The sequence below is a fragment of the Sceloporus undulatus genome, chromosome 1, assembly GCF_019175285.1.
Source record: "Sceloporus undulatus isolate JIND9_A2432 ecotype Alabama chromosome 1, SceUnd_v1.1, whole genome shotgun sequence".
NCBI classification, from domain to species: domain Eukaryota; kingdom Metazoa; phylum Chordata; class Lepidosauria; order Squamata; family Phrynosomatidae; genus Sceloporus; species Sceloporus undulatus.
In genome coordinates, this window is record NC_056522.1 from 322,160,001 (window position 1) to 322,174,748 (window position 14,748).

At 40.5% G+C, this 14,748-nt stretch overlaps 1 protein-coding gene across 3 annotated transcripts in view; it reads left to right on the plus strand.

Moving 5' to 3' along the window:
* The window catches only part of CCDC9B (coiled-coil domain containing 9B), a 92,087-nt gene extending 89,960 nt beyond the window's left edge, over positions 1 to 2,127 (plus strand). For all 3 annotated transcript variants that reach the window (XM_042472617.1, XM_042472608.1, XM_042472622.1), the window contains one exon: positions 1,713 to 2,127. The gene's annotated coding sequence lies outside the window, so the exon portion shown is untranslated. The remainder of the gene's footprint in view (positions 1 to 1,712) is intronic.
* The last annotated feature ends 12,621 nt before the right edge of the window (positions 2,128 to 14,748 follow it).

A 14,748-nucleotide genomic window follows, 5' to 3' on the forward strand; every position in this document is an offset into this window, starting at 1 on the left:
TTCAGTCTATTAATATACATTCCACTTCAATCTGAGTCAAATTTTTGTTTCAACCAAAGCAGGAATGCTTGCTGCCAAAGATAAAACAGATAATTCAGGAAGGGCTGATTAGGTAACAAGGTTACTGCAAAGGCATTTGGTGGTGAGTTGGCACTGGGTATCTTCACTTCTGTTTTGCTAAGTTCCTGGGAAATGACAGCAATGAAGGAATGAGACCCAGAGCCATTTGTGGCCCTAGTTCAGGGGTAAGAAAAGTTCTGTGGTCCATAGCACCCCGTTCTGATGCCCTTGAAGCCTTGCAAACCCTAAGACCCCCTCCCCCATTTTAAAATTGTTTTCAGGCTATCCCCAAAATGACTTTAAAATATCACAGAATGCACAACTGGATGTGCAGCTGAATTCATAACCAACAGAGTACAGTACTGCCATCAGTTTCAGATTTAGCATGAGAATGTGTGTTCACATACATAATGGAACTGTATGTCCAGCTCTGATTCCATTTCCTGGAACTGAACATGGGCATTGGGCAAAGAAGTCTACCCGTGACTGTAGAGGAACTACATAGAGGCATAAGGCATTAAGAGAATTCTGGCCTTAATAGCCCTTTCACATTATACAATTAGAGTGCTGTGATTCCACTTTAACTGTCCTGGTTCCATTTTATGGAATCCTGGTAGTTGCAGTTTAGGAAGGGATGTTTCGAATTATCAGCTGAGAGCTGTAGGGGCCCACCAAACTACAGTACCCAGGATTCCATAGAGTGTTGCCGTGGGCAGTTCAAGGTCTATAATTGTGCAGTGAATTGTGCAGTGAAAGATGAGGTGCCATAGCAGCAGAGCTTGGGAAATTTGGTTTTTTAAACTACAGCTCCCAGAATCTCCCAGCCAGCGTGGCTATTGGCTCTGCATGGCAGTCAGAACTTATATAACAAGGCACTCACCCACTTCTTTGAGGTAGGGAAAAGAGCACCATCTTCCTGGCATGAGTACTAAAATTTTCCCAGAGTCTCCTCTGTACACACATAAAACCCATAAGTGCATTGCATAATTGTCACTTGCTTTTTGTTGTTCTTTTGTTGTCTGTTTTATTGAATCATTTCCTGTATTGCTATGTATTTTATATGTATTATCCTACTAGAGAGGCCCCTTCCCCACCACCTTTCCCTTCTCCTTTTGTGTCGTGTCTTTTTAGACTGTAAGCCTGAGGGCAGGGAACCGTCCAATTAAAAAGATTGTATGTACAGAGCTGTGTAAATTTACAGCGCTTTATAAATAAAGATTAATAATAATAATAAATTGGAACCACAAAAAGGAGATGGACGTGAAGTGACCAAGGTCACTCCGTGAGTCAGTGGTGAGATGCGCTCGCAGACTCAGTGTCACCATTTTATGCATATCACCAGACTGCAGGAACTCCCAGAAGTATTCAGTTGCTATAGATAGGATCACAGCAAGACCGTAAACCAAGTCTTTAATGACTGACTTATTTCTGTCAGCTATTGCTGAGGAAAATGAGTTTTGGAGGAGATGGGAGAGGCTTCCATTTGCAGTGTGTTCCTCATGTCTAGATGATAAGCATCTGAGATAAATTACATTGGATAGTATCCTGGCTGGGCAAAGAACTCATTAGAACCCAGCTGCCACCTTAATTTACTGCTCAGAGGTCCTTGCAAGTGGATGGTTCTGATGTTGTTTTTGTTGTTTGTTTTCCAGGACAACATGCTAAACAAGCAGAGCTGCTTACAAAAGAAGATGAGCACACTGTCTCTGCAGCCGGCTTGGCCTTCACCCTCCAGCTCTCACTTAATACAAAACCCACAGCAAGCCACATTTTTCTGTTTGGGAGCCAGATGTGTCTTGAAATTGTCTGTTCAGTTTTGGCATCACTTCCCTAGAGCACATCTCTGTGCCAAAGGACAGGAAAAAAGTGACAAACAAGCAGCTTTCCTGGGGAAGAAAGGAAGGAAAACATGAACACTTTTATTTCACATCTAACTTTGTAGATCCCCCCCCCCTCCACCCCCTTATTATCATGGGCATGTGACAAGCCAGTGTTTATCAACTTTGTGCACTTTATCTTATTTAAACACTAATTTTATTTAAAATGTAGATTTACTTTGCAGATATTCCCCAGCTTTTTTACCCTCCTGGATAACAGTCAATGGGTAAACTGCAGAGATTGAAAAGGTTTTATTTTAACTATAGCTTCCAGAATCCTCCAAAAGTAGTTTTTCCAAGTTCTGGAAAATTATTTCTTTGAAAATGAAGCATCAGATTTTCCAGAGCCCAATGCTATTTTGATTTTAACTGGTTGGTTAGCTAGAGATATTTATGAAAAAGGAAGCATCACTTTATAATAATGATGGCTGAGGACTAGTAATTCAGGGGAATTGCACAGTGACTTGGTTTGAATGTGACAGAATGATGTTGAGGGACCAGTGGTAAAGCAGGTTTAGATTACCATTTTCTCAAACTATACCTTTTCTCTACAACTGTTCTGAACTTGTGACTATCATTAACTTCCTAGTTTGTTACAAGAAATTACTAAATATGTATAGCGGTGCCTACTTCCCCAGGTATTTCCCATGCAGATGGCCATGTGAATCCAAATGGAATATAGATTAGCATCATTCCCAGTAGTACAAACATCCAGACTTATCTCCTCTGGGTGTGCCTCCCTCATATAAAAGAAAAGCACAGCAGATGGGGAAGTTACACATGCTAAAAATTCTTCTTTGTAAATGGTTATGCTGTGACTGTGATATCAGAGTGGAGACGGGCGTGAAAGCCAAAAGGTGATTTTGGCATTTCTGGTGAAAGTAAAAAGTGTTTTTGTAGATTGTAAACTAAAGTGCTAGGTGGACTAGACGGGGTTTTACATAACAGCATGATCATGACTGTGCAAGTGGACAACATTTCAACTGCTGGTCTGCAGTGTTCTCTGTAGCTGTAGTTATCACTTCCATAAAGCTGAACAAAGTTTTGGCTGGGTGTTATTCTCTAACTTTGAAGGACATTATAAGGATCACTAACTTTTAAGCATGAGAGGGTGCTGTGAGACAATCCAACCATATGTGAGAAATTGCTAGTACTGGCAACATCTCTATACCAGCAGCAAAAATTCTGTATTATGGATTAGCTCTCTACTAATCACAGCCAGCATGGCATAGCAGTTTGGGTCTTAGACTAAGGTTCAAATCCCTGCTTAGCCATGGTAACCTGCTGGGCAACCTTGGGCAAGTCGTATTCTCTCAGCTTCAGAGGAAGGCAAGATCAAACCTCCTCTGTAGAAATCTTGCCAAGAAAATCCCGTGATAGGGTTGCCATAAATTGGGAGCAACACTATCCCTACTGATACAATGGGCTCATCTTGGCCAAAGCTGACTGATTTCACTGTAAATTTAAAGTACCTGTTCAACAGTAGCACTCTTCCATTGAAAACAATGGGCCCTAATCAGGGTTGCCAGATCAGGACTATGGCCTTTGAGATTCAGGGCCAAAATCTGAGACTTGGGGACTTATGGTGTCAAAGAGGATGGGCCTGTGATGCTACAAGGCTGATATTACAAAGAGCAGCCCCTGATGATGTCATCAAGTCTGACACATAAAGCATCAAATACAGCTGTTCGGACTATGCCATTTAGTGTTTTTTTTTTAATGTAGAACAAATGAGGAAAATAACATATCACTAGGTAAGCCAATGTTTATTTTTCAAAGCAGTCCTTTCACCCTGAGATTTTTTCCTTTGCCTTGCAGACTGCAGAAGTAGGGCCAGGCCCTGAGATCTGGGAACCCTAGCCCTGATACCAGATAACCTAATACTTCATCAAATTTGCAGATGATCATGATTAATCTAGGATGGAAAGAACCAAAGTAGATTGTGAAGAGCTCTCTCTAGACTGAATGGATGACAACAACATGGCAAACTTGGTTCAGTGAAAGTGTTCTGTACCAGAACAAACAATCTTAAATTAATAATCCAAGCAATTCTAACTGGGAGCTGAATAAATATCACAAAAATATTTCTCTCCCTTTTGCCAAGGTAAGGAGGTTTTTGTGCCAGCATTCTGTCACATGAGAACAAGTACTTCTGGCATTAGGGGAATAATTATCATTAATATAAGAGAACTGGATGACCTTTTCTACAGATGACTTGTATTTGTTTAGAACAACTAAATGGGCATGCCCCCTGCCAAAAGTGCAAATGAGGAATGTATTATCCATGCCAGAGCTTGGAAAATCTCCTTTTTGAACTAGATCTCCAGAATCATTTAGCCAATCTGGAGAATTCTGAGAGTTGTAGTTCAAGAAGGGAACTTCCCCATATTCTACTCCTTAGTCTGTTCAGAAGTCCATTGCACTCAGACAACAGTGTGTAAGAAAGCCACATTACACGATTTGTATGTGTTCTGGCGGAAATAATAATGTGGTGAGAGCCAACATTGGTTCCCTTTGGAAATAAACTAATCATATTTGGTGATCCAGTTCTTTCAGGTCTAGATATTCTTGACCTGATAAGTCTCAGCTTCTGTATCATATCACATTCACCAGTGATTGATTAGTAAATGCGCACAAATGATTTGCCAGATTACAGACATGAGGTATGCCCAGTTGAAATAAGCACAACCCACAAGTTCATATTTTAATTTGTACGGGAATGTACATGGAAACGCTTTCAGACTGCATTTATTGGTAGTTGGTGGAATTTTTTAAGAAAAAAAAAAGTCTGTGGCTTCACAGAATTTCTGAGCAGAATTTCTATCAACTGTTTTCCGTGGTTGGGCATGAACTGTATTATTGTACTAGTCCCAACTACAATAGATCTGTTGAGTTTATTATGGAATGGCGAGTCAGCACTTGCATGAGGGCCACAGGAAATTTTCCACTAATACCCCCTCCATTGGCTACACCCTTCCAATAAAGTTCCCAAATGCATCTTATCTTCATATGATTCTTCAGTGGCCAGAAGTCACATCATGTCATTTCCTTTCCCGCCTTTGAGAAGAACTCCAATGAGGTACATTGGGCAGGCTGGGGAGGCTTTTGCTCATTTGGGGGTTTTGTACATGGTTTGGGGTAAAAGATACCTGGAAATTCTGTCATTTTTTTTTTAAATGGGGCTTTAGATATTGACAGGAGACTTCAGATGCTACAAAAATGGGATTCAGGAGTTAAGGCATGCACTTGGTCTGGCCCAAACCTATGTAAATCCCCTGGTTCGTGGATCTGAGCTTTGTTGAGATTTCCATTAGGATCCATGCCTTAGAATGTAAGTCACTCTAATAGTGTTGGGTGTAAAACTTGAATGTTATTTCATTTGGAGCATAGCTATCCTCAGCTGCATCTATACTGCAGAAATACTCCAGTCTGATACCACTTTGACTGTCATGGCTCAATGCTATCGAATTCTGGAATTGTAGTGCCACAACAAACTACAGCTCTCAACATTCCATAGCATTAAGCCAAGGCAGTTAAAGTGGTGTCAAACTGGATTATTTCTGCAGTGCGGACACAGCCCTCCTTAGTCACACAATGTTCCATATTAGTTTAGGCTTAGTTATGCAAAAGGAATTGTTATTCAGCCTTTTACCCCGAAGACCGAAATCATCTAGAATCTAGAAATAAGAGCAAATGGGTGGGAGACAACCATGGAAGGCAAAAGAACCACTATAAGATAGCATCTTCTGAACTGATACTCATTGTTAAGGATAGATTCATTCTTTTCTTTTATGTATCTGTACTACAAAATTATATCAGTTTCATACAGGCTTGACAGAGCTTTCTTAGAATGAACCAGGGGTTTGCAGTCTGGTAAGAATGCTGAAAAATCTGTATCAGGGACCCTTACCTTTGCTCCCATGATTCATAAAGTACAGGTTCCTGGCAAGAGTAAATTATTATTAAATCACTTTAAATTTGTAAGACTGATACATTTGTTGAAGCATCTATGTATTTGATGTCATTTTTGAGAAAACCATTATACTGGTTGTTATTGTTTTCCAAAAAATGTGTATGGGATAGGCATTTTCCAAAAATGTATACAAGATGGATGAGGAAGATGGCTGAGATGTGAATGATGTATTGAGAAATGTAGGGATTATTTTTATTAAATAAAAATTGTTTACGGAAAAGAGAACATATTGTGCCTTTTAAATAACATTGGAGGGGGTTGAGAGAATAAATAGTAATATTTATTTACATGCAGATAAACAACCGCTGTCAATACCAAGGTTTATTTTATTGAGTTTGTTGTATTGTGAGTGATCTTAGCAGCAGAAATTGTGACCAAAAAGAACATTAGTCAGAACATCTTTGGTTCAACACTTCAAAACAAAATTCATAACTTATTCCTCAGTGATCTCTGAAACAATTCATTGTTATACTCATAATAAATGGATGCATATGCTAATTTACATCCATATGCAAATTAGATTAAAAAAAACAAATACAGCACACTTTAGTCTGCTGAGCTTCTTGTTCAGTTGACAAGAACTCTCCATATACTGTACTGCAAAAGATCATTTATGGTTAAATAATATAAATACAATTAAAACATAAGTTTGTAATAATATTAAAAATTTAGAATGGTCTTAAAACCAACTTGAAAAAGAAAAAAAGGAAAAAAAGGGGGGGGGTAATTGAGTTCAGTTGCCAAAGGCACACATTAAGAACTAGGTCTTACTGTGGCATAAGATAAATTGCACTAAATGTTATATAGTGTTAATCTGAAATGCACTCAAAGGGGTGAAGCATAATCAGTGATGAGGACCACAGATCTGAGCTCTGGTGTCTGGTGAATCTAGAAGTTTTTTGTACCTAGCAGGCTCCAATTAACATTGGAGAGGGAAAAGGAGATGTAATGGCTGTCATTTTCAGAACCCACTATAGGCTTTAGGTACAGATATCCCCCACCTTTCAATGACCCTCTTTGTAATGACTTGCTCTTAGTTTTGATGGTTCTAAATTATACTCAGAACCCGTATATTACATATGTGGTCCACTCTTTTGACCATGTGCCAATTTAATGGGTTCTGGTTATACATTACTGACATTTAAAAAGGTTGAAATACCAGAGGTGAGGTCTCTCCTGGGCAGACTCTACTTTTTCGTGCACACATACCCCACCTTCAAAATGATCCAAAGGTACAGCCTGATGGATGCTCTGATCCTTTTCTGCTCTCTCTGGGGAAGAGTGGAGGATGCCAATTCTGCTGGATGACAGTGGAAGGGAGGCTCAAGGAATTGCTGAGTTGGAGCCCTTGCATTTTCCCACTAAATGGAGGGAAATATCACAGCCAGAGCAACTTTGTCCTTTGCTAGAGAGTTGCTGACAACAACCATCACAACACCATGTTCTTTGTTGGAATCCAGAGGTTGGAAGCTGTTTGGCCAAGGCTGTTTGGGCAATAACAAGAGGCACCTCGGCCAAACAGCTGCCATCTTCCCTTGCATTAATAAATAAATAAATAATAATAATAATAATAATAATAATAATAATAATTTATTTGTATCCCGCCTCTCCCACATGATCGACCTGTGGCACTGACCGGGGCAAAGCTTAGTTAAGTCAACTTAGTACAATTGACTATTTCCTAGGCTTTACCCTGGTCAGTGCTATAGTGAAGCAAGCGGAGATGGCAGAATAACAAACCTAGTCACTCAGAGGCTAGGCTTGTTGGGCTGGTACTGGCTGCATAGCTAGGTAACTATGGTGGTAATGTGTGGCCATTAATATTAAAGATTCCTATGGCAGCATCCTGTGGAATTCTGGGAAGGGTTTTAAGAATTCTAAACCAGAGAGCTCTACTGGCTCACCAAACTACCAACCCCAGGATTCCCCAAGGAGTTAAAGTGGAATAGTGCTATAATTGTGTGGTGTGACCCGTCCAAGTGAAAAGACAGATCCTGCCTGTGGAATTCTGACATCAAACTGACATTGTGGCAGTGCAAAGAAATATTTTGGTATGATCTGTCCCAGTTGTAGAGGAAAGATAGTGTTCATTTCAAATGTGCTGCTTTTTGAAATCATGATGCTTTGGTTATATACTGTATATGCTCAACTATAATTCGACCTCATGTGTAAATCAAGGGCACATTCTGAGACCAAAATTATGGATTTTGATAGGACTCATGGATAAGTCAAGGATAAAACCTAGGGGGCATGCAGCTAAGGATATAAAAGATGAAGAAAGGAAAACAATTACAAAACTTGCAAAATCCCAGCAGGCATAACTGTGCTCAACCTAAAGGCTGGCTGGATGAGAGAGCAGAGGAGGGTCAGTGCTTCCAGGACAGATTACTCTTGCCTTTCACCAGGGGTTTGTCCCTTTAAAAAAAAAAAAAAGAGTAAGATTACAGTACTTACATTAACCCGTGGTAGGTTTCTTGGGTCAATTTTTTGACTAAGATTTCTTAATTTCTATTTGTCTGTATATACAGTAGTTCAATGTTTTTTGTTTGAGCTTGCATTTTAGCAGAGAATTTTGTTTCCACCGTGTACCAGATCTGGAAGGTAAAGATAGCACAAATACAGCAACTGGACACAATCAGGAAAAGAGACCATCTGAACAAACCTGATGCCACTAACAGCACAATGTGTCTAGCACCAGGGTCGTGGACACAGCAGTGTGACTTTACACAGCTTCATAATTGGCTTGGAATAACAAATTCAACAGAAGAATGAAAGGGCAGGATATACTACCTACTTGTATATAACCCAGAGGTGAGAATCATGTGGCCCTCCAAATGTTTTTGAATGGCAACTCCCACCATTCTTCACCATTTGCTCTACTGGATAGGCCTGTTGGGATTTACAATCCAGTAAGATATGGAGGACTGCATAATTCCCAGCCTGGTCATAAACAACAGATATTAATACACTGCAGGCTCTCAAACTGGTACTGGACTATGGATCACTAATTTGAGTAGCATTGTTCTACAGTGACTTTTAAGAGCTTAACATGATAGTTTGAAATGTTGGTATTGTACTCCAGGAGACCAATGTACATCCCCACTCAGCTATGGAAATCCACTGGATGATCTTGGGTATGTCACATTCTCTCAGCCTCAGAGAAAGGCAACAACAAATTTCCTCTGAAGAAATTGCCAAGAAAACATGTACACCACCATAGTTCAGAGTCATGTTGAAAGCATATAACTACAACAATTATCAGTATCCCTTCACTGGCTGTGCTAGGTGGGGTTCATGGGAATTGTGGACCAAAACCTTTGCAGAGTGAAATGTTTTCCAGACCAATGTACTGGGAGTGATAATTGTCATGCAAGTGCTCAGTCCATCATTTTTGCTTGAACATGGCCATGGCACACAGCCTGAAAGTCTGTAATATACAGTGCCACATGTGCCTAGCTCTGCAAAAGTGGTGTTTTGAGGAAATGTGCCACTCTGCATTCCCAGCCTTCCCGAACCTGGCCATCGGCTGACTAGTCTCATGATCAATAGCAGGTGTGGCCAGTGTCTGAGGAATTATAATTAACTGGGGATTGTGGGAGCTGAAGTCCAATACATCTGTCTGATTATAGACGATTGCTTTTTATACTTTAAACTGATAATCTTGCTCAGGAAGCTGTACATCCTTAGTTCTGTTTAGGGGAAAAAACAGGTGTGGGGCAGAATCTAGAGTTAACAGGGAGGTGAATCGAATCATGAAAACACCCAGGCACTGAGAGGTAACTGTTTCCTTTCACCATATTGGCTGGTAGCCCAGAGGATCTTGCTCCTCAGTCCTCCAAAGTTTCCACCAAGAGAAGAATGCAGCAGGGACTGCATCACATGGAGCAAACGCCTACCAGACAGAGAATGACATGCTATGGTTTGAGACTGTTCAGAGATGGTGAGATTTAACATCAGCTCCAGGAAGGAATCCAGGCAGGTGAGTCTTCATCTCATGAAATAAACAAATGGTATAAGGTTAGGAAACACTGAGACCACATCTTTTTGAAATTATATGGAAATAGTGTGGCAGCTAGCAGGAGAGAATTTTTATTAATGTGCTGAAAACATTTAAAGGACACTGTTAAGTTTGGTGCACAACTGACCAGAGATGGACATTTCAGACAGATAATACAAGCCTCTAGCAGTGAAGCTCTTGTTTTACAAAGTAGTTTTATGCCTGGCCAGACTCCCTTTTTCTCTAACCTTCTGTCTAGCTGGAAGATTTTTAGCCACATTGGCACTGAGGATGGTGAAGGGGCTGGTGAAACATACTTTGGCTGGAACCCTGTATTATACTTTGCTAGAATAGATCACTGAATTAATTGTTGACTGGTGAGCTGACAAATAGGTACATCTCATCAATTCAATGAGTCTACTCAAGTCAAAAGAGAATTTAGGCCATAGTGTTAGACTGCCACAGCAGACCTGCAGTGAACAATACAATAAACAAAGTTTGTGTTGGAAAGATTCTGCTTTAGCCAACCCTATGATAGCTGTATGCATTTGCTTACAATAGGCAAGGTAAACAGCAGGTGCTACCAGAATCCCTTACTGAGCATGTGTGAAGAGCAAAACAGAGAGAAAAGTGGGGAGCAGAAGAGCTGCCTCCCCAGCTACACCAAACATGTTAAAAGCATAGATCGATAAATTTGGCCACCAAAATAGAAATCTTAAGAAAGGAATTTACTGAAAGAAAAAGTCAACCCTGGATGTTTATTGGAAGAAGACTTCAAGTGCTCTGTAGAAAGTTCAAAAGGTTTTTTGTTTACTTATACAAAGCTTACCTGACCTTGTTGTTTTGTTTCACATGTGCATAGTTTAAACAGGGCTATCATATCACCTCTTAACCTTCTCTTCTCCAGGCTAAACATCCCCAGCTCCCTGAGTCGTTCCTCATAGGGCAAGGTTTCCAGACCTTTCAACATTTTAGTCGCCCTCCTCTGGACACGCTCAAGTTTCTCAATGTCCTTTTTGAATTGTGGTGCCCAGAACTGGACACAATATTCCAGGTGGGGCCTGACCAGAGCAGAATACAGTGGCACTATTACTTCTCTTGATCTAGACACTATACTTTTATTGATGCAGCCTAGAATTGCATTGGCCTTTTTAGCTGCTGCATCACACTGTTGACTCATGTTCAACTTATGGTCTACTTGGACTCCTAGATCTCTTTCACATGTACTTTCATTCAGCAATGTGTCTCCCATCCTATATCTGTGCATTTCATTTTTCTGCCCTAAGTGCAGTACCTTACATTTCTCTGTGTTGAATTTCATTTTGTTAGCTTTGGCCCAGCTTTCTAGTCTATTCAGATCATTTTGAATGTTGGTCCTGTCCTCTGGAGTATTAACTATTCCTCCTAATTTGGTGTCATCTGCAAATTTGATAAGTATGCTCCCAATTCTGTCATCCAGGTCATTGATAAAGATGTTGAATAACACTGGGCCCAGGACAGAGCCCTGTGGGACCCCACTGGTCACTTTTCTCCAGGATGAAAAGGTGCCATTGTTGAGCACCCTTTGGGTTCGGCCGGTCAACCAATTACAGATCCATTTAACAGTTACTTTGTCTAGCCCACATTTTACAAGCTTGTTTGCAAGAATATCATGGGAAACCTTGTCAAAGGCCTTACTGAAATCAAGATATACTATATCCACAGCATTCCCTTCATCTATCAAGCTGGTAATTTTATCAAAGAAAAAAACTGAATAAAAAATTTACTCATTGTAACTTCTGAAAGAAAAGTTTGCTTTATTTAAAATTTCTTTTCTTTTTTGTACTGCTCAAACCTATCCCTTTTCTTTGCAAGTTACTGTATTTCTGTATTTGATTCCACATTTTTTGTTTAGGAAATAATGCCCAGGAACACATCAACTTCATTAACTGAGGTGTAGTGGAATACTGCCCAGATGGCTTTTAAACTGCAATTACAGTTGGTGATACTTATCACACAATGTTATGTCCAACCCATAGCTGCTGAGTCCCCAAAGCCTGGTTAAGGTGTCCCTTTTCATTGCCAAAAGAAGGCTTCCAATTGTACTTCTTTTTCATTACCTCACAGGTGCAAAACGTCATTGCCATGTGGCAGTTCCATGTGGTGTCTCCTCTCCTTGTCCCACCATCCCCTCATTATTCCCAAGGAGGTGATTGCTATTTAATTGTTATTTTCTATGTTTTCTTTTCTTTTTAGAAACTTAAATTGCATCACCATAACTCCAGAATTGCATTAAAGGGTAGGACATAGGACAGGGGCCAAGGTTAAGGGGGAGTGCAGAAGTGAGCATGTTGGCAGAAACAGCTCCAGTCATGCTACTGCAGAGAGGTGTGATAACGGTTGTTCTGAAACTAATGTGTTTCCATTTTTATTAACTAATGCAATTGTGGTGACAGCGGGGCTCATGCGGTAATGTCCCAGGTCACTCAAGGAAAATTGTAAAGCCTTCTATATGCACTTTTCAGCAGCAACCTGATTCTGTCCAGTGCTTTTCAAACTAGGTTCCAGGGAATCTTGAGGTTTTTTCAAAGCTTATCAGAAGTTCCTTCAGGGAGATGATCATTGACAGAGTACAAGTTCACAGAAAGATAACAAGCTTTTCAGATGTAACAAAACAAAATGACATTCTTGTTAGAGAAACCTATGTACTAGGCAGTATTTAAACTTAATATGATACATGAAGCAGTTGGCTTGAACCGAATTGAAAGCTGCACTCTCTGGTCTGCAAACCCCATTCCCAATCCCTGCTGCATTACAACAGGTTAGGATAATTAGCAGCTGAAAATACTTTATACATGCTCAGAACATTGTGGATTTGATTTATTTTAAACAGTATTAACAAATAAATCTAAAGTCAATTTCTGGTAAGCTCCGTCTCCAAAAAGATATTGTACCTGTTATACACACCAGCAACTGGTTGAAAGCTACATACTGTCTCAGTTGCAATTACTACATGAATACATTTGGCAGGCATTGGAGAAATTCTTGATTGTTGGGCCTAATAATTAGTTCCTAACCATCACAGCTTGGAAAAATTATGTTTTGGACCACAGCTCTCAGAATCACACAACCAGAATAACCACTGGTCATGGGGGCTTGGGGAACTGTAGTGCAGAACCATGTCTTTCTGGATATGAAGTGCACCAGCAGAATTGGGCACTACATTGCTTCAGCCTTAAATGGAAGCTCCTTGTTGACTCTTATATCACATGGGTAATAAATACTGTTATGATTTAAATTTGGGATTTCATTGCAAGTATTTTTTTTAACAATCCAAGTATTAAATTATTTTCCACATGGATTTTTCCCTGGACAGGTTGACAGTAATTGGTTTGCAAGCCTAAAGGAAGTTGTAAAGGCTTTTAATTAAATGAATGCTTTAGTATTTAAATTACATCAGGTGAAGCTTAAATAAAACACAGGGAGTCTATTTAAAGCCAACTACCCAGCAAAAAAGCTATGTAAAGGCAACCTCATACACCGTTTTTCCTGTTGTGTACAACTTGGTAAAAGAAAAATGCAGACGTAACCTGTTAAATACAATAGATGCATAGCAGGCTAGATGCATTTTTTAAAAAGTCACATGAGAGAAGATCAAACACCATTTCTGAGCTTTGTTACCATTCACACAACTGATGGAGAATATGTATATATGGCTTCCTGGACATAAAATGTGAGAACTATCCATCAGAAGCCATTCAAAACACAACACAATACACACCCCTCCAAAATAGCTGTGCTGGCTCTAAGATAAAATGTCAAAATCCATATTAGGATGATACCTTTCTTACACTAACCCAAAGGGACCAAAAATATGTCCATGCCATCAAGACTTCCAGATCTTTCCATCAGGCAGGATCTTTTAAAAGGCAGTTCATGAGTGGGGAGAGGGTTGGGTTTTTTAGGCTTTTCTGTTACTCCACATCTGGCCCTTTGTCAGAGTCCAAACAGAAGATGCTTTACAATACTTAGAATTGAAGGTACATCTAAAAGTTTGAAGGCTGAGAGAACACACAGGAATGGAAACATCTCCTAGAGCAAGTCAAAGATTCCTTTGCCGAACAAAATATGGCCAAGAACCTACATTGCTGACTTATTGCCAGAACAGACAGCCAGAAAGGGACCGCTTGAAGCCACCCACCATGAAGACACATTGGAGCTGTGGCAAACACATGCCACAGCCCCATTCCACCCTGAGCCTGGCCTAAATAGGAGCGGAAATGATCTGCTCCTATTTGGGCTGGGAAAGGGCTGCCTTTTTTGCTCCCACTGCAGCCCCAGAGTGGCTTCAAGATGCTCCAGTGGCATGCAGCATGTAAACACTTTGCTGTCGGAGCATCTTAAAGCCGTCCGTGTCTGGGCAGACAGCTGACTTACAGGTAGCTTTGGAGAGTGTGGCATGTAAGCACATGCTTCCAAGAGGCCTGGAAGAGGGCTTTAATAGGCCATCTGTATTAGCTCTACTTGGGGCTGCCTTTGAAAAATGTTCAGAAACTTCAGCTAGTCCAAAGGGCTGCAGCCAGACTGTTAACTGGGGCAGGTTACAGAGACCACATAATGCCCCCGTTGAAACAGCTCCATTGGCTGCCAGTTTGTTTCTGGGCACAATTCAAAATGAAGGTTATGACTTATAAAAACCCTATATGGCTCAGGTCCAGGTTATTTGGCAGACCATATCTCCCTGTATGAGCCACCTGAGATCATCAGGAGAGGCCCTTCTCTCAGTCCCACCACTACTGCAGGCATGGTTGGTGGCGACACAACAAAGGGCCTTCTCAGTGGATGCCCCTAGACTTTGGAAC